We start from the raw sequence: 25,861 nt of genomic DNA on the forward strand, positions 1-25,861 counted from the left end.
CGTGGGCCTTATCTAGCCTTTCATGTGCTAACGTGCATGTCCAAGGAGACACTGGGGGAACGTGCACCTTTCTCAAAATTACTTGACCTACTAAATTTTGCAATGTGTTGGGTTGGGAACAATGCTTTTTACTACACTAGCAATATTATCTCATTAGTAATGTAGACATTTAGAACGTCAGCACTGAAAAATGTCCTCGGAGCATATTTTCAACAATGATACTATTCCATTGGAAGTGCAAATTAGACACAGAGGAGAGAAGAAACTGCTTAATTAGATAGTTGACTAACTCATGAGTTAATTAGTTAACTTATTCTCTTATTCTACATAGAGTTACTGAGCACCAGTGATGTGCCAAGCACAGTATTTATCTATATGGAAGAAAAATAGTGATGAATGATAAAGGCACAAAGTGCTACAATAGAGAGGGCAATTTGTCCCGAGAAGACCTTGGAAAGGATAGAGCACCTGAGTTTGACCTTAAAGGATGTGAAAAATTTGCCAAGTAAAGAAAACTTATCTTGGGCACAGGAAGAAGACAGAGAAACATGAAAGTAGATTGAACACTTCGAGAACGGCAACTTCTGTGTATGATGAGCCAAGGAATTTGAATTATCCTTTAAGCACCAGGGCACCATTGAGATGACTTAAGCAAGTGAACGTTACAGAAATAATTATGGAAAGAATGTGTTGATAGCCAAGTAGAAGACACATTTAAAGGGAGAACCACTGTAAAAGACTGTTTATGTAAGCAGAGGTTAAGTATATTTTAACTTTTAACAAAGATATACAGATATCAATATATACCCAAGATAGAGATAAGCATGGCAGGAGCCCCTCACCGGACTATAAAGTACTCTGGAATTCTAAGTGCTTGTTAAACATTTGAATCAGGATCTATTTAAATGATGTGTGTTTCTCATAATTGTATATCATGCGCTCCTCTCTGGCCCAAAATTGAAAAATAGCTATTCAGTTCCTTTTCTTTATCAGATTTTGCCTAGATATTTGAAGACATGGCATAACCTAAGAGTTCATTATCTAGATGGAAAGAAGGTACATAGACAAGACATAGAACTAAGGAGCAGTATTCGCATAAGGACTAAATCCTTACTTTCTATTGTTTGTCCAGAGACCCAGGAAAGCCTTGTGAACTGAGGCTGTCGTGGTGGGCATCCTGAAGGAGGTGAGACGGAACAGAACCTTGAGAACTAAGTAGAATCTTGCAGAACAGAATTTGTAATCTGACCTTATACCTATGAGCTTTTGTTTCTCTCTTTATAAAGAAGATAGTATTTACCTTTCTTATAATACCAACCTCAAAGCGTCGCTTTGCAGTTTAAAATTAAATCTGGTAATTTATATAAAAAGTATTTTTAAAGCAGATACTTAAGCAGATGCTATTTTTTGGACATCTCTAATATGACAAGCAGATGGAAAGACAGTATTTTGGGAAAACAAATGATGACTTAGTACTGTTAAGCTAAAGTATTTTTTCCCTAAATTCCTCCTTTCTCTTTCCCTTTTTTTCCTTTTCTCATTTTTCCTCTTATGCTCTCTCCTCTCTCTCCTCCTCTCCTCTCTTCTGTCCCTATTCATTGTGTCCTGCTCTGTGCCAGCCCCCAAATTAAATTGGTTCCCACCTTCCAGAAGACCACAGAATATGTGCTAGGGGAGAAAATCAGGTGAACACCTGTAAGTACTGTAATAGAATAAGTGCAAGAGGATTTACTTTTCCTGGGGTGGATGATAAAAAATACCAAACACTTCTCCCTACAGGGACACCTATGCTTTCCCCATCCACAGAAGCACTCCCCACTGCCAAGCAGGTGTCTGTGTTTCTGTGGCTCTCTTAGTCTGCTCGGCATTTTAAGAATAGTCAAACCGGCAGAGGAGGGAGAGACTCTTGCTGTTGGAGGATGTCATGAAACTCATGTAGATTTATCACAGTTATAAAGCTCTAGGTGTTGCAAGACTTTAGAATTGACTCAATCCCCTCTTCCTACCTATTGCCCCTGCAGCCCAAATTCCCAGGTATAACAACCTAGTAACAGTGCACAGGCTTCATCCTCTGAGTCAACATATAAGACACAGAAAGAATGACAATATAGTGTGATTGAGCTCACTCACTGATAGAGTCATTAAGTGTTTCCATGAGGTCACAGGTGATAAAGTATCACATTTGTCACCAACTCCTCTCCTAGTCTACTTCCCTTTCAGCCAAGCTGTCTAGGCAGAAGGGTGACTTACACAACTCTACTCATTTGAACATTCAATTTTCATACAAGCTTGCAATAAAGATTTTAAAATATATTTTCTGTTTATATCTCAAGTATAAACTGGGAACTCTGGTTGTTAATTAAGTCTTACAGAGCATATTTTTAGCAAAAATTATTTTAAAATGTGTTATCGGTACAAACTCATCACATTCTATCAGTGCCATCTGATTCAAACACTGGCAATCACTGCATCTTGAATGGAGGCAGGTTTTGTGTGGTAACACCTCTAAAATTAGCGGGAAGAAAAGCGAGCAGTATTCAGGAGGAATTTTCTCTACACGTGGCACTTTACATTTTTAGAGGTACATGTTTCATCTTTAACACAAACTGCAGATTATGTTTCTTTATAATTCATACCACATCACAAATGATTTACCTGGTCTTTAAAAATACGGGAAAGTTCATCTGCCTTTTTTGGAGAAGGGCACTTATTCACATTATCCTATTTTGGGTGTAGGAGAGGATGGGTCTAAGGATTCATTTCTAATGATAACAGTAAGAACACACACACAGCTTTAATATCCCAATGAACATTTTACCGTCTAAATCTCTAGCCTCTAAAGTCTTTATTAATTTCTAGTTTTTCCTTTTATATAAGAATAACATAATTTTAGTTATAGCCTTTGTTGGTAGGGATGTAAATTGGTACAACCACTATGGAAAACAGTATAGAGGTTTCTCAAAAAATTAAACATACATCTACCATAGGATCCAGTAATCCCACTTCTGGGTATTTGTCTGAAGGAAAGGAAATGACTGTTTCATGGAGATATCTGCACTCCCATGCTCATTGCAGCATTATTTACAATAGCCAAGACATGGAAACAACCTAAGTGTCTATTGATGGATGAAGGGATAAAGAAAATGTTGTGTGTATGTCAATGGAGTATTATTTAGTCATAAAAAAGAAAATCCTTCTACTTACAACAACATAGATGGATCTTGAAGGCATCAGGCTAAGTGAAAAAAGTCAGACAGGAAAGACACTGTATGATCTCACTTATACATGGAATCTAAAAATCCTCAAATCATAGAAACAGAAAACAGATTGTTGGTTGCCAGAGGTGGGGGTTGGGCATGGGGGGAGTGGGTGAAGGTGGTCAAAACGTACAAACTTCCAGTTACAAGATTACTAAGTTCTAGGGGTATAACGAACAGCATGAGTGACTATAGTTCATAATACTGTAGTGTATATTTGAAAGTCGCTAAGAGAGCAGATCTTAAAAGTTCTTATCACAAGAAAAAGAATTTCTGATAACCCTCAACTTCTACCACTGTGCTTTGCAAACCACAGATGCATGATAGATGATAGATAGATAGATAGACAGACAGATAATGTGTGTACATGTCAAGTTGAACAAAGGAATGATATAATTTCAAATATAGTCTTTGAGAGAAGAATGTGATCTTCTGGCTTAGGATATTGAGGTTCAGAAAGCTTAAATAACAGCTCAAGGTCATACCGTTAGTATCTGAAACCAATGTCTCTCAACGTACAGGTGGCCCTGTCCCCGCATAGCAACAATTTTATAATGTCTATCAAACAACTTTAGGTATGATTCTTGGGAATCTCAAGCCCCTAAATGTTTCGTCTTCCACAAACTAAGCCTTTCCTTTAGGGCTGGAAGATCACCTGAGAGATCACTTAGCAAGTCACCAAGGCTCAGAGAATGTGTTATTTAAGTTCTGTATACTGTATACTTTGGGAAGGGACATTTGTAATTTTGTACTTTGGGGTATCTAACTGAAAAAACTACACCTACAGTTCTCTATAGTTTTCACTAAGACATCCGTCTAGCAACAATGCTTAAGGATGGTCACCGTCAGCTGCTCAGAATGGCAGCATTGGTGTTGTCTGTTCTTTCCCATTTATTTGTAGTTTTTATGGACTAGATCTAGATTGTCTTCAACCAAATTTGATTCCTGCATGTTTCAATCCCTGGTTTGTGTACTAATTTTCAGCAATGGATTTAAGATCTCTAAATGAGTGAGTGGTTCTTTGGAGAAAAGGTTGCAGCCTCCACGAGTAAATAAATAATAAGTTTGGGACTTGAAGCTTGCAGAGATTTTCTCATTTAATCAAATTGTTTTCCAGTCTGTGTTTTTCTTTTCTTTTTTTTTGGTGAAGTTTGGTGCTGAGCTAACATCTATTCCCAATCTTTCTCATTTTGCTTGAGGAAGATTGTCCCTGACCTAACTTCTGTGCCAATCTTCCTCTATTTTGTATGTGAGACGCCATCACAGCATGGCTTGATGAGTAGTGTGTAGGTCCACATCTGGGATCCAAACCAAGAAACCCTGGGTGGCGGAAGCAGAGGGCATGAACTTAACCACTACCCCAATGGGCTGGCCCTTCCATTCTGTGATTTTTATGCTAAACCATATAGAATACTAGATGACAATACTTAGACAAAAAGTAGTTAATAACAGAGCACAAATTAACCCAGGTTGAAGTTCAGTTGGGCACATATTATTTTAAATAAATGGAAGAAACACTCAAAGCTTTACATAAATGCTTAAATTACCTTCCCCATTTGTATTTGGAGCTGCAATGTCTAGCTCACAGATTCACATTGCATAAGCATTCAGTGAACCTTTATAATATTTTATGCTTTTATTATTCACTTTTTTAATTTATCCATTCATTCATTTAGCATATATTATTTACTATGTGTCAGATCTCTTGTTAATCTAAGAAATTGAGTAACAAAGAAAACTTTGCCTTTCTAGCACTCAGATGTTATTGAAAGAAATAGATACTTAAACATCGATATATCCCAGTATAATTTGGCAAATACTATAACTAAATTACCCAGAGAATGTTTTTAAAGTGCAAACCGAGGGGGTGCTAAATCTGGGAGTCAAGGAAGGCTTAAAAGAGGAGGTTAGCTATATGAAGGTTCTTGAAGAAAGAGTGCTTATTTGATTCAGGTGTGGAGAGAGAGTGATTGAGGAAATCTATGTCAGATCAAATGCTATTCAAAGAGTGGTGATAAATTAATGCAAGAAAAAAAGAGGGCAAGCGAAGAAGCTGAAGCAAAAGGTAGGTATCTGATCACAAAAACCTACTTATTATAAGCTAAGAAGAGTATGTGTGTGTGTCTGTGTGTGTGTCTGTGCATGCACACATTTGCAGAGGTGAGTGAAAAATCAAACTGTTTATTAAAATGGCAGCACTATTACCACTTTGGAGAATACCTAGAAAGTGACAGTACTGGTCATAGGGAAGCCAGTTTGAAGATATTTTAAGAATTTAGGTAAAATGTTGATGTGTGTGAATGAGGCACCCTGAATTTCAGTCCAACAAGTTTTTTCTTATCTTTTTTTCCTGTTTTCATGGCTGTTATTCTGTGAAGGTGGTGGGTGACAGGACCAGAAGGAGCTGGAGGAAATGACACAATGGAAAGCTGTTTAGGATTGTGACTTTAGATAATCTACTCACACTCAGTTGTCTTTTGTGAAAGATTAATAACTAACTCGTGATATTACTAAGGAATTTCAATTTAGATAAGAGTGATGATTTTTAGCATTTTGTATACACCTACTGTGTGCCAGAAACCTTAACCAAACTCTAGTCAAGGTCCTCTGAACATTCTTCTTAACTAAGACTCAACTTTGGCCTATAAAAACTACAGAATCTCAGCACAAGCGATTTCACCCAGTCCCCCAATCCATCTTCTTCAACTTCATTAAAAGACTTAAACACTAACATAGTTTCGAATAGGTCCAGGGCCGCATCCTTAGGATGACCCTAGCTCCTCTTAAAGGACCTGCCTGAGAAGGCTCCAGGCTACCAAAAGAATTTACTGTTTATTCTAGCCAACACCTGACATAGGCCTCTGACCTCCCTTTCTTAGAGCATTTACTAAAAAGGGCTTACAATTGTGAATCCTTCCTCTGTTCCTTTGAAATGTATATGTATGTCCTACAGCTCTGGAGAGACCTGAAAGCCTTTCCTTTGAAATGTAGTCATCAGGAAGAATAGCGCCTCTGTCCCACAGTTTCTGTGGGAGTATAGGATCCCAGCTTCCATAGTGCATGACGCCTAAACTCAGATGTCACATCCTTTCTGTTGTGAAAGCTCTGGGTTGCCAGCACCTTAGCTACAAATTAAAATTAATCTCTTATGAATACTTTCAATTAAGGTATTTCACTTGTAACATTTATTTGGAGTTACCATCTTTTTTTTATATTATTAATACATTTTTGTGTGTGTGTGAGGAAGATTAGCCCTGAGCCAGCATCTGTTCGCAATCTTCCTCTTTTTGCTTGAGGAAGATTGTTGCTGAGCTAACATCTGGGCCAATCCTCCTCTATTTTAGGTAGTATGCCACCACAGCATGGCTTGACGAGCAGTGCTAGGTCTGCACCTGGGATCCAAACCTGCGAACCCTGGGTTGTCGAAGCGGAGCCCGTGAACTTAACCACTATGCGGCCAGGCCGGCCCTGAGTTGCCATCATTTTTTTAAAAGAAAATTAAAAGTCAACTCAGCCTCAGAGGTAAAATTTCTGGAGCTAATTCCCACTGGCTTTTCGGTGACTTAGCAAGTCTAGAGCAAACAAAGTTAAGCAGAAAATGAAGAATGAGTCAGACACATTGATCAGAATTTTCAATCCTGGAAAGTTCAAGCAGAGTCTTAAAATATATTTCTATAAAGTGATCATAGAAACCTCTTAACTGAACAACAATGAGAAACATTAAGAAAATACATCTCTTAAGACATAAAACAAAGACAGATACATGTTTTGTGTCTTTGAGTCCTTAGCACAGACTGCAGCTATGATGGAAACTGACAAGGAAACAATTACTCACGGCGGAACAAGAATAAAAGCTCCATTTATAAACACATTGAAAACATGACGTTACATAAATCAACATAAGCAGTTGAGTATTAGCTTAATTATATCCTTTTGCGGGTATATATTTGTGTGTCCTAAGAATTCCATATCCAGTGACAAAGGGACAGTGTACAGCCTTGAGCACCTGCATCATCTCAACTTCCTTGGAGCCACAGCGTTCCTTAGCAGCGATCGAGAGATTCTTGTCAGGATTATTCCATTTGTGATGGACAGAAAGAGATTCAAACTGTAGAAAAGAGTAGTACAAGATGAAGAAGATAGTACAAGAGGACACGATGGAGGAAAGAGAAGAGTAAAACAGAAGGATGAGAAAGGAAGAAGAAAGCGTTTTCCAAAAGCAAGTGATGAAATGTCACAAGATTATGGAAGGTCAGCAGATCTTGCATCCTGGGTTCCCTCTGGCAGTTTAACCAGAAGAGATCGCACCACTTAACCCCTCTGAACCACAGCGATCCCGTCTATAGTGGGACAACTGGCTTTACATTTTAAGCCTATCATCATGTGCAGAAGCAGCACAATCCTAGCACTGTTGTGCTGTGTCAGCGTATGTATGGCTACCTTTGATTTCAACCAAAACTCACATTTGCACTTTCGCATTTTATGCTTAGAAATCCAGGTGGGTCAAGGGCTGGTTGGTTTCAGACCGCTGTCTAGATGATCTACTCTTGATTCTTTATAATTATGCCTGGTATGGAAACTAGAGGTCTCCATTTGTTGGGGAGAGGCCGCTTGATCAGAAGTCAGGACCTGGGGAGGAGGTCATTTCCTTCTACCTGGCTCTCTACCTGCTTGTGCCAGAACCTCTCCTTTCTACAACCAGTCTATCCCCACAGATACGTACAAAAGTTAACACAGTTGCCTGATCTTTTCTGGAAATGATTATAGTAATGATTATAGATAGGAAAAAGTTCTCCAGTAATAAACTTCCATCTCAATACGTTCAAGAGCTTTCTCACATTCAAAGCAATTAAAAACTGGGAATGATTAGCTTGGACAGTCATGACTGCTACATAATTAAACATATTTATGAAAAAGCCTCAATGACTGATTGGCAGGGATTGATAGTTAACTAATTAATTTAAAAATATTATCTCTTTCATTTCTTAATTCCTACTGTCATCCTGAGTTATTCTAACTTCATACTCAGTGATGATAATCCTTGCAGGAACTTTCTTTCAACTGTTTGATCTCCTGAGTTCCAATGATCTTTATCACTCTTTCACTCCATTCATGCAATCACATGGAGCCCTCCCACCTATGTGACTGCATGACTGCAGGTGAATATTATTAGGCTAAGAGGTGGACTTGTCATCTTCTGAAGATCTGAACTGATTAATTTAGATGACAACCTCTCATATTTCTTCAACTACAAAAGCCTAACCATGTTCTTGTAATTGCTCATCTTTCCCCATCTCTAGTCTGGACTCCATGACTCATTCTTTCTCCCACTTGATTTCTGCACCTCCCTCCCTAACTCCTTTGTTCCTGTTACCTTTCTTCACCCCTCTCAGTTACACTTTGCCCTCTTCCCTAGCTCTGGATACTTTCTCTGCTCTTAAATTCAAGAAACTGAGTACAACTTCAACATACCAAACAGAAAATCTTAAACTGGGCTGTCAATTAAAAACCCCAGGCAGATTTCTTTCAAAGAAATTAGGTAATGCCATGTGCCCTTGCCCACAGGATTATTACTCTTACTACCCAAGTGCCTCACCATGGCACCTTTCCTCCTCTCAAAGTTAGAATTTTGTTTGAATCTTAATCTTATTTACCTGGGAACTGAAATGTAAATCCCCAAACTCTTTTCACCTTTTCTCCCAGTAGAGTCATAGGCCGAAAAGGATGACAGATGGTGCTCAGATCTCAGGGTGAAAATATACATTCAAATGTTCCCATGACATTGTTATCTCATTATCTTTTAATTTCCCGTGCTTTGCCCAGTACCGGTTCTCTCGGAATACCCATCCTTTAGTAATGCAAGCCAACTTCCTAATCTTTAAACTATGCTTTTATGAGAACACATTTCCATATTGTACATTCACAAAAAGTATTTAAATTGGCTTAGTGTGTCAGGAAAATGAAACATTGAATTTTTTTTCCTGTTAACCCTGTACTGGAAAGGATGACCTGAAAATGACATCTGACCGTTCCAGATGACTTTACAATGTCTTCCGTTACAAAAACCTTTGGTCTGGGTGACTTCAAGTGGGAGTTTGTTTAATGTCATTATAGGAGAATAAATCTCACTTCAATACGGCTCTCATTTTTAAAATGTCAGTCCTTTTATCCATGAACAATTTAGAAAAATTCTCCAAATTTTATGCAAAAGAAGAGGAAGTTGATGCCAAGTCTTACTATAATCAACTTTATTTTTATAAAATAAGAAGTGTATGAGAACTTCAGCTGTAGTACAATAAACTTATAAAGGTCATTATGTAGTTTTAGGTGGCATTCTGCTGGCCTAGATCTTATTTAATTTATATTCTCTGTAATCTCATCACTTAGTATGGTGGAGAATAAATTCTGAAATGTGAATTTCACAGGAGCTTAATCAAATTCAAATTTTATATTATGATCACATTTTGAGGAAAATATTTTGCTTGGTAAGTACTTTGTTGATTTTTATCTAAACATACAATTAATTACTAGAAATTAGAAAATATTCTTAAAACTAAGAAACTAAGTCCAGGAGGTAAACATCCATGAGGGATAAAGATCATGACATTACTTTGTCCAGAATTCTTATAAGAGGATTAGAATTTGCAGTAAAAAGGCTGATGTTTCAATATATTTAATATGAATGAAGCATACCAATGCTATTTTAACAGAAAATAAAATTGTTCTTTATTTTAAATAAGGCAGATATATTAATCATATAATGTCCCCTACTTTTACATATAAACAAGAATCATGAATTAGATTACTTGAAATATGGAATACACAAGTCCTCAAGGGCTATATGGGATTAACTTTTTAAGAATGCATTGTATAGTCCCTGCAGGTCCCATGCCTCACTAAATCCAAACTCTAATGCTCTCATTTCAGTTTTATCAGACATAATAATAGACCCTAAGCTGAGAATATGGTGTTTAGAGTAAAATATAAATATAAAAGTGCACTAATGTGTTGTAAATTATAGACATACTTTATGGGAAGAAAATCTTTTAACCTTTAATATGGAAAATAATTTAAAGGCAGTCTTTATATATGGTAATCCAAAGAGGGAGAATAAGAAATTCTTTAATGGAAAAGAACAAACGTTGTTTCCTAAACAAAGGTCAAATTTTAACCTCTTCTTCTTTGGCTAGGTAATCAATACATACTTTACTCTTTTGCCTGTGAAAAAGCTATTCTGTGTCCAGGTCAGTTTTAGGCATTTTCATCTCGTTCCTCCATCTTCGTTGGTAGGCTTTTCAAGAAAGAGAAGTGAAGACTTTGGGATAGATTCCTAACATTTTTATTACCAACAAATCCTTCTATTATTATTTCATCTCCATCTGGTTCCCCTACTATATACCATGTTTGGTAAGGTTTCCTGCCTAGCAAACATCTATGAAGAAATAATAGCATGCTGCCATGGAAATAGTCTGGCTTTTAGACCATTAGAACTGAACTTGAATTCTAACTTGGCCCTTCAAAGTGTCAGTAACTTTAAGCAAGTTAATCAACCCAGTGGCTCTTCAGCTCCATCGCCACGTGGCTGTGAGAAATAAATATTGTAAGAATAATATTGGTCTCAAGTTTTTGATACAAGATACTGTTATTGTTAACGATGAACTTTTTAAATTTATTTTTCCTCTATTAAATTCATACGTTTATGCAAAACCAAAATTCTAGTAAATGTATTTCTAGTGTTAATCTTTTGGGGTTTTTTTTAACCTCTAGAGGTCTTACCATAGGAAACTTTCCAATTTCAGTTATTTGCAAAATCTTGTTGCAAATAATCCAAATCAATTTTTTATAGAAGTGTTGGTGGTAGCTCACAAACTCATGTCCCTATATAATGTTCGCTCCCAGGGCAGGTCCAGAGCAAGCATTCAGGAGATGCACAGTCCTTTCATTGCTACCTTCCAACAACTTTGTCAACTCCAAGTATGGGACTCATGTTCCAGAACGAAGACATTTCCCAGCGTCTTCACTGGAGTTCCTGCCCTGGTTTCCAGAGCTAAATATTTTCCACAGCAGATAAGTGTAAGAAGAGATCTGACCACACCCAACTCTCACTCTGCTTTCTTCACAAATGGAAGTAAAAAAAAAAAAAGAAAGAAAGTAAAGAAGAAATTGTGACAACTTTCTTAATGAACACTGAGAGACTCAGAAAGTAGAAGAATAAATATAAACTCATTTCAAGACAGAGAATGTTTGTGAAATACTGTTTTCAATTCCAGAAGAGACATTGGCATTTGCCTTAAAAGCATGCTTATTTTACTCACAGGTGTGAGTAAAAATCATAGCTGCAAAAGGTATTGAAACTTATTTAATTCTATATAAATCCTTACCAAATTATATTGCTACAACAATCAAAATTATTGAGTTGCCCAATGTAACTTAAAACTCTTCCTTACATAATACTGAAGTATTCATTTGAGTTCATACTAATACATATTGTAACATTCAAGCTAAATGCATAATTATTCTTCAGTTTTAACTACTAAATATTATATTTGAATTAGAATTCAACATTTATTTTGTACATTCAAAAAAATATACTTAAGTAAAAATCCAGAAATATATGTACAGAATCTGTATTCTGAAAACTACAAAGCATTGATTGATGGAAGACATCAAAGAAGACTCAAGTAAATGGAGAGTCATGCTCATAGAGTGGAAGGTTCAACATAGTAAAGATGTCATTTCTCCCCAAATCGATCAACAGATACAATGCAAAACAACCAAGAAATTTTTGCAGATGTGGCTGAGCTGATTCTCGAATGTGTGGTAGGCTGAAAAATGGTCCCCCTAAATATCCACACCACAGTCTCTGGAACCAAAGAATGCCACCTGACATGGAAAAAAAAAGTCCTTGTAGACATGATTAAGCTAAGGATTTTGATATGGAGGGTTTATCCTGGATTATCGATGTGGCCAGTAAATGCAATCACAAGTGTCCTTATAAGTGAGAACAGACAGAGATTTGACACAAACACATAAAGGACAAGGCAATGTGAAGACAGATCAGAGATATTTGGTGATGCTGGCCTTGAAGATGGGAGTGCTGCAATAACAAGCCAAAGAAGCTGCCAGAACCTGGAAGAGGCAAGGAATTCATTCTCCCTAGAGCCTCTGGAAGGAGTGCAACCCTGTCAATACCTTGATTTTGGTCAAGGATGCTGATTCCAGACTTCTGGCATCCAGAATTGTGAGGGAATAAATGTCTATTGTTTTAAGCCACCAAATTTGTGGTATATTGTTATGACAACCCCTATGTTTGTATGTTCTATACATACGTCAAGAAACAGTGTTAAAAATAAGGAAAGCTATAGAATATGGAAAATACTTACAAAATACATATTTGATAAGCACTTGTATACAGAACATATGAGTAACTCTCAAAACTAAATAAGAAGATAATCCCCTCAAAATGGCAAATATATATAAACAGCCAGTTGGCCAAAAAATATATATAGATTTTGTATAAGCACAAATAAAAACATTCAAGATTATTTGTCAGGGAAAGGTGAATTTAGCCATGATGAGATATCAGACCACAGTTATAGAATAGATAAGATATTGACAGTACTAAGTGCTGACAAGGATGCAGAGCAACTGGGACTCTCCACTACCAGTGTTTGGAATGCAAAATAATACGACTACTTTGGAAAGATGCTCGATAATTCCTTATAAAATTAAACATACACCATATGACTCAGTGATCTCACTCATAGATATTTACCCAAAAGAAATGAAAATATATGTCCATACAAAGATGTGTACTGTAATATTGAGAGCAACTGTATTCACACACACACACATACACACACACACTGGAAGCAAACCATGTCTGTGAGTTTGAATGGATTAACTCATCATGTCCATACAATGAAATACTACTCAGTAATTAAAAAGGATTAACTACTGATCTATGTACAACATCGATTCTCAAAACCTATATGCTAAGTGAATGAAGCCAGAAACAAAGGCAGATAGACTATATGGTTCAATATTATGAAATTCTGGAAAAGCCACAACTATTGGGGCAAAATCAGTTTAGTTATGCCCAGGGGTTAAGTGTTGATGGGACAGTTGACGATAAAGAAACATAAGGGAAGTTTTGGGGGTAGTGATGGAAATATACTATTTTTTGATTGTGGTAGTGTTTTCATGACTCTATACATTTGTCACAGTTCAGAGAACTGCATTTAAAAAGAATACATTTTTTATATAAATATTATAAACCTAACAAAAATAACTACTCTTTGAGATTCAAATAGTTACAGAACAGGAGACAAGTATCGGGTTTTAAAGGACATATGTATGTGCTTGTGTGTGAGTGTGTCTATCTGACTGACAGTAATAATGTTTTCTTTGCAAACACAAACAAGGTAAAGTGCTCATTTTAGGCAATATGCTAAGCTGTTATTTATTTGGCAGCAGTACTACATAAAGTTGGCCTGCTTTTGTCTGGGCATTTCACAGTGTGAATATTCAGTACATTAGGTGTTCCTAAGATTGCCTTAATTCAAAAACTATTTCATGCCTAAATTATTTCAAGGCATATGCTGCATGAACCGTTGAGTGAAGAATTAACCCTATAAGAATCCTAGCTTAGCTAGAGATCTAAAACCACTGGGATCCATTGGGGTTTAGTAACTTGGCAACGTCATGGAACTACAGTTGGTGGTACAAGGAATCAAGCTAAATTCCCCGTTGTAAAGGCTGGAGCTCTTACCACTATGTAAGGATGTGTCCTCACCTCTATTTTAGGGTCTGGTAATGGATTTCTAGAGCAGCAGACTCAAGATGATTGATACTGAAATTTCTCAGAGTTGTGAAACAAGTAGTTTTGATTTATGTAAGTCTTGATACCAGTTTATGAGAATGTTCTTAATGCTTCATTTTTTATTATATAATAATGCTTGATCAATGAAGAATAATTGAAAGTTATAATAAAGCCCAAAGGAAGATACTACCCATATCTCATTCTCAAAAATATCATTTATTAATGTGTTGGGATTTATTTCATGCTTTTCTAAATGTGTAGGTATATAATTTTTAGACAAAGACAGCTCATTAATAACTTGTTGTTACCATTTTATTGAACGATTACCATGACCTACTTTCCATATTAATACATACAGACCTTTGACAGTAGACACTAGTCAAATATAGTGATGGTGTTTTATTGTATGAATGTGCATAAGGGTATGTGCAATTCAATAAAAATTTTCAGTTGGCTTTTCTGCTAAGCTCAGGAAGAAGATAATGAAAAATTGGCATTTGAAATAATAAAAATATTATTTATAGTAGAACCAAAAATAACAAAATACCGTATACAGGATCTATCTGTGGAAAAATAAAATAACTCTGATGGAGGAAGTCAAAGAAGATCTAAATAAATGGGGAGATACTCCATGTTCATTGATTAGAAGGCTCAATATTTTTTAGACTTCAATTTTTCCCCACTTGATCTATTTATTGAATGCAATCCCAATTAAAATCTGACTTATTTTGTAGTTACCAACAAACTGAATCTAAAGTTTATATACTAAGGCAAACACCTAGAATATCCAACACGATGTTGAAGAAGAAAAACAAAGTTGGAGGATTCATACTATCTTATTTCAAGACTTACTGTAAAGCTACAGTAATCTTGTTCTCTAAAGTCATTCCTCAATAAAAGAATCAGGGTTCCTTGGAGAAATGGCCAATCTGCAACTAGGACAGGAAATATAAAAGATGGTCCTGGAGTACCTGGTAGTGTCTCAAGACTGTCAAGGTGATCAAAAACAAGGAAATCAGGGAAACTGTTAGAGCCAAGAGCCTAAGGAGATGATGGCTAAATATAATGTGGCATTCCGGGTGGGATCCTATGAGAGAAGAAAAAGGACATTTAAGCAAATCTAAACAAATCGAAATAAAGTATGGATTTTATTTAAAAATGTGTCAACATTGTTTAATTGAGACAAATATACTATACTAATGCACAGGGTTAATAACAAGGGAAAATAGATGTGAAGTGTATTGAAACTTTGTCTCTGGTCTCTTCATGCTCTTATAAAGACACTAATCTCATCATGGGGGCTCCACTCTTATGACCTCATCTCAGCCTAGTTACCTCCCAAAGATCCCAACTCCGAATACCATCACAGTGGGGACTTGAATAATTTGAGTTGTCCTTAAATTACTAATATTTATATTTATTCTCTTAACATGACTTTTTATTCTTTATGTCACAACATACCTTCTTATAAACATTTTCTCTAAAAGAGACATTTTCTTTACTCCAAAAATTCTAAAAACATCCTTTCCTCTATTTTTTCTAAAGACATCATTTATCAGCAGACTTCCTTGTAGTGAAACACAAAGTTTTACCCACACATATCCTGCTTTCAAGAAATAAAGGGAAATTTTTATAATATGCCATGAGAAAATGGAATATGTATGCGTGTTTGTGTATGTATGTGTACATTTACAAAGAAATATCTATCTGCCCTACAATGTAAATAACAGTTTTGGAAACAGAGTGTGGCATTTTACCTAATTGCTTTTCCACAGATTGTTAGAGGTTTTTCAACGTGGAATAAGGTAAGAATTTCTTACCTCACAAAGATATAAAATATATGATTCTTCAACAAAGATATGGTTAATATTGGATCTAGCTATTTGTTAGTATACGTGCACGAGACTGCAATATTATTTTAACATCATTCACTGGAAACTTAGTGGAAGTAGAAGTTCTCGCTCTCATGTTATCTAAACCCACTGTTTTTTAAATATGTAAAACTTAGTCACTGGATGAGGAAGTGACTTGCTCAAGGCTGCATAATGAATAGTAACAAAATTGATACTAAAATTATATTAGCAGTAGTACCACAAATTTAACAGCCATATACCCACAAATACTGAAAATATGAATGCTGTAACAGAATCAGTAAGGTTCAAATATCACTTTAAGAAAGAAGTAAACAGTAAACATAATAACTGAAATAGCATAAAACCACAGCAACAAATACCATTTATTAAGTGCTTTTTGAATGACAGAGCACATTCTAACTACCTTATAAATGTCATCATACCATGTAATTCTCCCACCAAAACTGTGAGATTTATAGTATCATCATATCCTTTTATGCAGGATAAAAATGAGCCAGACAGTTAAGTAAAATTGCTGAAGGTCACCTAAATGGTAATATTTATTCCAAATAATGTGATTCTAGTACTATTAAAGTCTTGCATATGGTATTTTTTATTAATATTTTCCTACTTTATATGTGTATGGATGCAGCATATATATAAATCATAAATACACAAAAGTCAACAATCTCATATAACAACCACAGATGAATGCCTTGTCCATTTATTTTAACAAATCATTTTAGAAAGGAGAAGACATACTTTCCTCTTATCAATGAGATCTTATACACTGAGGTAAATTTGAATCAGAAGGTTGCCAGGTAACCATGAAACCACTACAAACGTGTTAGAAAAAAGAATTAAATGTTTTTAAAAAAATATTATTGATTTTTAAATAAATTTTCCCTTTAGCAAGGTTATATAGGTTACACAGGTGTAGGTAGCTTAAATGGTTAAAAAAGTTCCACGAGGCTTATTGAGAAAAACAGCCATTCCTTCCCTTAGCCCACTCCTGTCCCAGTTTATACTCCCCAAAAGAGTGGGAACTCTTTGCAGAGAAGCGTGCCTCAGGCAGGCTTAAATCATGAGTCTAATGTGAAATGACTTCTGAGGAACTGACCAATGCTTTTTCAGGTCCAACCATGAGTCTTAGGATTGGGTGGTAGCTGTTTACGCATGAATTATTTGCACCTGGCTGTGCAGGAAGACCTGCACAAGATTCCAGTAGAGCCAGGCAAGAATCCAGGGAGCCATAAAACCAAATTTCCTCTGAAATAGGGTGGTAGAATTTTCATTTTACACTGCTGGTATCATTCAGAGATCCATTTGTTTCAATTTTTAGTCTCCATGAAACTAGAGATACCCAATGCTCCCTCTCTTTTGGCCCATGGTATGACAGATACTGACATTATTTACCTCTGTAACAATTGTTTCCCAATGCTTCAGTGGTTTACAAAATCTCTTAACCTAGATATAATAGTACCTTTAAATGAGCCAAGGAGCATGTCTTATTTTTTTTGGCATTATCATAGTGCTATGTTCATAATAAGAACTCAATAAACATAGAACTTATTGAATTTTTGTGTCTTGAAATTAAATTACTCAGGTTGCATTAAAGCCTGGAGCTGTTTCATTTGTTAATGAATTTGTGTATGAATTTCTTAATAAGAGGAAATATACTAAGGCCATGCTAGGCGATGCTAGAAAGTCACTAGGGTTGAAATGCCTGAGAGGTTTTATATTAAATGATTATCTTTGATTGCTTTGTATTCAACTAACTTTCCTGCATTATCATATAAGTTGCTTAAATTAAAAAAATGCACCTCTGATGATCATGAAGTCCCATTTCCTTACATAATGAAATTTTCTCTTTGGACCTCAAAATGCAAAACAAATTCATTATATATTTAAGGTGAAAGTGAAGTGAAGAGAGGAAGGGGAGAAATGAAAAGATTAGGAGAAATATGAATTGTATGAGTGACTTCTATTTGTGGAATGCTTTTTGCATAAATCATGACATCTCCCTAAGTTAGATATGATTGTCTTCATTTCCAAAGATACGTATCAATGCACAGAAAAGATATGAAATTTACTCAAGATCACGTACATAATAAACGAATGAATTGACATTTTAATACATGTCTGTTCAATTTAAATTCTACCTTCTTCCCATGTATGGCATTTTCCCAGAGTCTTTGATAGGAGACGTAAAAATAAATAGTCAGTTAGGGCTAGGTATGAATATAAACATGATCAAATTAGATACTGATATAGAACTGATATAAAGAGGAGGATTTTTGTTATTGCTTGTTTCTTGACTTTTTTAACAGTGCAATCTTGTTTAGATTATCCATACATTAAAGTGTTTTTTTCAAGTGAAAATCAATTTTCCTCTTACAAAATGTGTCTTCTCTGGTGGAGAAAGCACTGATCTATTTCACAGAAATCCAATATTCTAATATTGTATAAACTTAAGTATAATATTTTACTTCCTTGGTGAGCAATTACTTTTTTTTTAAAGGGGGGAAATAATTGCTCTTCTATCTACCTCACTGGTTTGTTATGAGGGACTCATGAGCTAATGCATGTGAAAGCACTGGAAAGAATCTAAAGGACTGAATGCATGCAAGAGATAGTTAATGTCATTTAACAAATCATTAGACCACAAGTCCCTTCAAATTAAGTGATACAGTATTTTAGTTTATTTACTTAATTTGGGGGCTCTTCAGCACACAGATATTGACCAGTACATTGAAGTTACTGCAAAGAAATTTACTGAATGAATTCTGAGCTAACATTTACATATACTGTATCAATCAAGGAAGAATGTTACATACAGAATCTTATTTGGCTATAATCCTCACAACCACCATGTGAGGTGGTTAATATTCAATTATTAAAATATAAATGAAAAGAGAGGCTGAAAGAAGCCAGCATCAACAACATCCAGCATCAACGTCATTATTTAAATATCAACCTAAAGTATAAAAATATAGCAATTTGTTCATAAAAGAGAGAGAAGCACTAACACTTCTGTACACAATGAAGCATCACAGAGAAGAACATCGATTTTCTATTTAACCAACAGGAGACCTGCCAGGACGTCTTTTTGCATCTGGTCTCCTGGCTGCAGCGGGAGAACCCAGGTGCAGAGCCGTCTTTGGCAAAATCAAAGATTAAGTTCGGAGAGTTGCACCAGCCAATATGATATGACAGGATTCTAAGCCAAGTTTAGGAAATGTCATTTTAGATAGTATTGGAATGGTATTAAAACTTAGAGAGAAGTCACTTAAACCACTGAAGTGAAGGGATTTGGAGGGAAGTTTCCTCAGGCGATTTTCTTCTCAAATAATACTTTTGCTTAGCATTTGATACAGTATGGTGTATTTACTGAGTCCTTTATAGTGATGTATCACAGTGGAAATAAAGGTGAGTGAGGCATACTCATGGTCTTTTATCTGTTTACATTCTAATTGGTCTATTGCATAAATCAAAAATAGTACAGTGTGGTTAAGCAAATCTGGAGATCAGGAGAGATGCCTATATTAAAGTTAAAATTTGGAAGTCAACAATCTATAGCTAGTATTTACAGACATGAAACTGGAGGAGATTATACAGGAAGAGAGGGTGTGTTATTCCACTCAAGAACATCTTCCAATTTGGGGATGAATAGTCAAATAATGTTTATTTGTAACTTATAGTTTGAGGAGGTTTTTTTTTTTTTCTGCTTTATCTCCCCAAACTCCCCTGTACATAGTTGTATATCTTAGTTGTGGGTCCTTCTAGTTGTGGTATGTGGGACACCGCCTCAATGTGACCTGACGAGCAGTGCCTTGTCCGCGCCCAGGATCCGAACCATGGGCCACCGCAGTGGAGCACGTGAACTTAACCACTCGGCCATGGGGCCGGCCCCAGAGGAGGTTTTAATGTAGAGTAAATGCCATGGATTTAGAAGAGTGGATGTTGTGATATAGATTACAATTTTAAACTACTGGAACTTTCAGTATACTGAAAATATATCCTTTAATCATGATTTAGGAAGTTCCTGAACACCTGGTAATCACGATTCCAAAGGTAAATAGATATGTCTTCAGAATGAAAGTAGAATATTGGAAAACGATAGAAATCCAGGAAAGGAATATTCTCCGCTCCAAATTTTTCATTTAAAAATAACTTCTTACACTTATCAATAGATCTTCTTCAGGACTACTTGAACAAGTATGCAAAGATTTATGCTTAATGCTATTATTCACTGCAATTGTAATTGGAAGAACATTACCCACTGTACAGTCTCGATAAATATTTGTTAAATCATAGGATAGTAAAATGTATGATTGGTAAACCACACTAACAATAATAATATGTATTTAGTTATTATTACATTATAAAATACCTTGTATTCATTTTTACTAATATTCAAAAACTGTTCTGTTGGAAACTGCAAAAAATGGCCATAAACTCTTTGAAGCTCTTCCTGTGAAAAAGGTGGGTTTATTTCTCCACCTCATTTGGACTTGGCCATGTGTCTTACTTTGGCCAATGGGACATTAGCACCCTGACTAAAGCATGTTGTTAAAAATGCTTACGTATTAGGGCTGGCCCTCTTTTGCTTCTGGGAACTTTTCCTTCATGGTGTGTATATGCCTGAGCTAACCTCATAGAAAATGAGAGGCCATGAGATGGGAGGCTGCAGCTTCCCCAGACAGCCCAGCTGAGGACAGATATGTGAGACTATTTTAGATCATACAAGCCAAGAATAGCCAACTCAGACCAGAGGAACCAACTGGCTTACCCATGGAATAAAAGCCAATTAAATGATTGTCTTTTTAAACCATTAACTTATAGGATGATTTGCTTTGCAACAAAGTTAATCGATAACAGCCTTCTATTTAAATTAAGAATTATCTTAAGTAATCAGATGAAACAGCTGAATTTCATGAAGTTGAAGTGCCTTGCTCAATGTTACCCAGCTAAAAAGTGGAAACATTGAGGTTTAAACCATAGCTGTTTGAATCCATATGTTTTGATTTATCCTTTACATTGACCACAGGCTGGCCCATCCAGTGGTCAAAAGTGTGGCATGAAAGATTCAACCTTTGTGAGATCCTCCATTAGTCAGTTACATCTGGAGCTCTCCCATTCTGCTTGAAGGCCCACAGATCAACAAAGAGAATGATATTGAGAGAAAAGATTACAGTAATTAATAATACAAGTGCTGTAATGAAATCACACAAAATGTGCCATTGCTAAAATCTAGGGAAATTCAGCAAATACTTTTAAAGCCCACCAGAATTTGTATTTAGTCTAATTTTTTTTCCAACACTCAAAATTGTTCCTGGAATGATTAATTGTGCAAAATGGAAAATAAAGTTGACTCCTAGAGATTTTTAAAAGTGGAAAAAAAATAAAGTGCTTTATCATTCTGAAATATTGATGTAAACAGTCAGTGGCTATATTCCCCTTCTGTCCTGCTGGCAAGTAATTGAAGTCAAACTTAGAATTGATAGACATTTGTTGTTATTATTGACTGAAGTTCCAATGCCGCATTTATTAATCCACGAGTTCATATCACAACAGAGATCCAAACTTAAGTAATTCTGGTGACAATATATGGCTACTCCTGGTAAGAGTACTGCCAGCCTGCTACACACTTCCACCACTAGCTCAAACTGTTTGTGTGCTTTTGGACTGCCATTTACATTTTCTAAATCTCGGTTTTGTTATTTGTGTTTAATACATATGTCAGGGGTCGTTAAAAACTGTAGGTACTAAGACATTTGTACTTGTTTTATTAAAAATATAAACCTTTCATGTCGAGTTCGCCACTAGGAAAATAACCCCAAATCAGTTGCCTCAAAATATTCCCTGAGATTTCTCACACATTTTTCAAGCTAATGGATTCTCCAACCACTTTGCTTTGCTCTTCCTCCATCTCCAGTGTCCTTTTGTATCCAGAGTTCTGCATCCTACAGATGCTCTCTATTAGATGACCACTGCTAACACGGCCACATAAACTTTCTCTGGTAGTCAATAGCACAGCTGAAAATAAGATGTAGACAAGGAAATTGAAGAATTGCTTACAAATATTCCTAGAAGTGATCACTCTTGGAACCTAAGTTGGATCACAGGATCACAAAATTCCCTGCTCTTTATCTCTCGACATAAGCCAAAGTGAGAGATTTGAAAAAACCCACATCTGTGAACATTCCTAGCATCTCTATGTTGCAAGGAAGGAGTCTAAGCCCTGTAGGTGTACAGGTCAAGGAAGAGAAAAAGCATCTTTATTTCTCTCCTTATGTCCTGCTTCGGTATCAACCTCTTTATAGAGTGAGCGACAGTAGAAATTTTGTTGCTCAGAAAAACCTCATCATGTTTCAGGGGCTCGCGCTGGACTCACAGAAGGAAAGGCAATTTCAACATGACAGTACATTTCCCGCAGTTGGTCTTTTTCAGTTTAAGGCACTATCACGTATGCAACAGCAAAGCTCAGTTCATAGAATGCTGCACCAGGCATAGTACATTGTGTTTTTACACTCTGTCTTCCAGTGTGTAAAGAAAGGCCCTCCCATCGAAATCTGATCTCCTGAGAGCAACTGTTTGGACAAGAACGCATACACACCCCTCCCATAGAAATGTAACACACAAAAGTTCTCCAAAATAAACAATCATCTTTAGTGTTAGGGACATCATCATTTTTAGTTAAAAACAGTGTATCTGCCTCTTTATGGTATTAATCTTTTTCAATCTCCTTTTTATATAAAGGCAGTAGGTAAAGAATTAGGGCTACACTTCCTGGGATCAAATCTTGACTCTAGGATTTATTAGCTGTGTAAACTTGGATGTGTTACTTACGTGTTTTATGCCTCGGCATGTAACTCATAGGTTTGTTGTGAAGACTAAATGAAATAATGCATGCAAAACACTAAGTATCAGTGCCTTGCATATAGCAATTATTAACTTTTATATAAATTAAGTAAAATAATGAACAATTCACATTTTCAAAATTAATTATTATCTGTAAAAAACATTACTAATTGGGGCCAGCTCCATGGCATAGTGGTTCAGTTCAGCACGCTCTGCTTCAGCAGCCTGGGTTCTTGGGTTCAGATCCCCAATGCAGACCTACACCACTCATCAGCCATGATGTGGTGGCATCCCACATATAACGTGGAGGAAGATTGGCACAGATGTTAGCCCATGGACAATCTTCCTCAAGCAAAAGAAGAGGAAGATTGGCAATAGATGTTAGCTCAGGGTTAGTCTTCCTCAGCAAAAAATAATAATAATAACATTAAGAAATATTATGAATTTAATTAGTAATCCATTTATGCATGTTTATTCAACACTTACTGTGGGCTATAGACAGAGTCGCTTCTATTACTTTTGATAACACTTGCAATTTAACTGTGAGAATGCACAGTAATATTTTCCTCTCACATTTATTTTTATGCAAGATGAATTATAGAGACAAAAATACCTATTTAAAATTATACTTCCCTGTGCAATGACGGAATAGTTTCGCTTCTGGTTTGTCTTGCACTTTAATTGCATCTGATTACTTTCTTTACAAATATGTTCTTACTGTCGTTGGCTGCAGATTCTAGGACAGATGTGGCCAAGTCACTTGTCAACACAATTTTAAGCTAAGTTTATATTTCAAAGGTTTAATTGCTTATGAGGTTAGAAGATGCCAAGAGAACACTATTGATTTCCAGATTGCAGATGGGAGGTGGTAAATTTGGTGTATGAAAAGAAACATCTGACTCTAAATTACGTAAATGTAATAAGGAAGCGGTAACATAAAATATGTTTTTTAATAATATCACTATACTCTTCACTCTATTTTCAGAGCAAATTTAAAATAAAGCTTTATGAATGTGCTGTGCTAATATGGCCAGATCTTTATTAACTTCAAGGCTTGAATGCTCATTGTGTAGCCCACGTTCTTACATTATAAATCAATTCGACACTTACACAACAGATATTAGACATGGTATTATGGCAACAGGAGTCTCTATCTCAGTGAATCCAGGTGTCATTGTCCCTGAATAATCACTTAAGATAATTATTTTTATAAATATAAATTTTAAAAATAATTTAATCATAAAATTACATCTACAAATACTTCATGAGTATTTTGAAATTCATATTGTGATGAGATAAAGCTATTAGGTTTAGGAGGAAAAAAAGACATGCTTGAAATGTACAGACACTTTTTTAGTTCGAAAATTATATAATACAATTCATAACTGATAATGACTTACAGACCACTTCATATAAACATAGGGAATGAAATCTCTGGTAAAACAAGAAAGCAACATTTAATGAACAATAATCCTTTCTTTATGCATTGCCTTGTTTAAATTTTACAACAACTCTATGTGGCACATATTATTATCTCCACATTACAGATTAAGAAACAGGGGCTCAAAATATAAAGTAAATTTTCTGACTTCTCTCTCTCTCTTTCTCTCTCACACACACACAGATAATTTCGCTTTCTGTCAAAATGATTGACAAAATGACTTGCAAAAGCTCTTACTAAACATACTTGGGACACAATTAAACTATAACAAACAACTTTTTAAAATCATGTATAAACTCTCAACAGGTTATGGGGAAACCTGAGGACCAGAAACAAAGACAATGCTGTACTATTTTAAATAGACATTGCTACTTTGCTAGGACAGGAGATTGGCCATATACTATCTTCTTTTTTTTTTGTTTTTTAACATTTTAGTGATTGTTTATTTTATACTATGTTTTCTACTAACAGTTTTTAAGTCACAGTTCATTTATTCTTCAAAACATCACGATGAAATATATATTTTTTATTAAGATTATGATAACTAACAACCTTGTGAAATTACAGTTGTACATCATTATTAGTCATGTTGTAGGTACACCACTTCACCTCTAGTGCCCCCCCCCAGCCCCCCTTTCCCCTGGTAACCACCGATCAGTTCTCTTTGTCTATATGTTAACTTCCACCTATGAGTGGAGTCATACAGAGTTCATCTTTCTCTGTCTGGCTTATTTCACTCAACATAATATCTTCAAGGTCTATCCATGTTGTTGTGAATGGGAAAACTTTGTCTTTTTTATGGCTGAGTAGTATTCCATTGTATATATATATATATATATATATATATATATACACATACCATATCTTCTTTATCCAATCATCAGTTGCTGGGCACTTAGGTTGGTTCCATGTCTTGGCTATTGTGAATAATGCTGCGATGAACATAGGGGTGCATGGGACTTTTGGAATTGCTGATTTCAGGTTCTGAGGATAGACACCCAGCAGTGGGATGGGTGGGTCATAAGGTATTTCTATTTTTAACTTTTTGAGAAATCTCCATAGTGGCTGCACAAGTTTGCATTCCCACCAACGGTGTATGAGGGTTCCTTTTTCTCCACAGCCTCTCCAACATTTGTCACTCTTGGTTTTAGATATTTTTGCCATTCTAACAGGTGTAAGGTGATGTCTTAGTGTAGTTTTGATTTGCATTTCCCTAATGATTAGGGATGATGAGCATCTTTTCATGTGTCTATTGGCCATCCGTATATCTTCTTTGGAGAAATGTCTGTTCATGTCCCTGCCCATTTTTTGATCGGGTTGTTTGATTTTTTGTTGTTGAGCTGTGTGAGTTCTTTATATATTATGGAGATTAATTAACCCTTTGTCGGATAAATAACTTGTAAATATTGTTTCCCAATTCGTGGGCTGCTTTTTTTGTTTCAATCCTGTTTTCCCTTGCCTTGAAGAAGCTCTATAGTCTGATGAAGTCTCATTTGTTTATTCTTTCTATTGTTTCCCTTGTCTGAGGGGTTATGGTGTTCGAAAAGTTCCTTTTGAAACTGATGTCAAAGAGTGTACTGCCTATATTCTCTTCTAGAAGATTTATTGTTTCAGGCCTAATCTT

The sequence above is a fragment of the Equus przewalskii genome, chromosome 14, assembly GCF_037783145.1.
Source record: "Equus przewalskii isolate Varuska chromosome 14, EquPr2, whole genome shotgun sequence".
Lineage (NCBI taxonomy): Eukaryota > Metazoa > Chordata > Mammalia > Perissodactyla > Equidae > Equus > Equus przewalskii.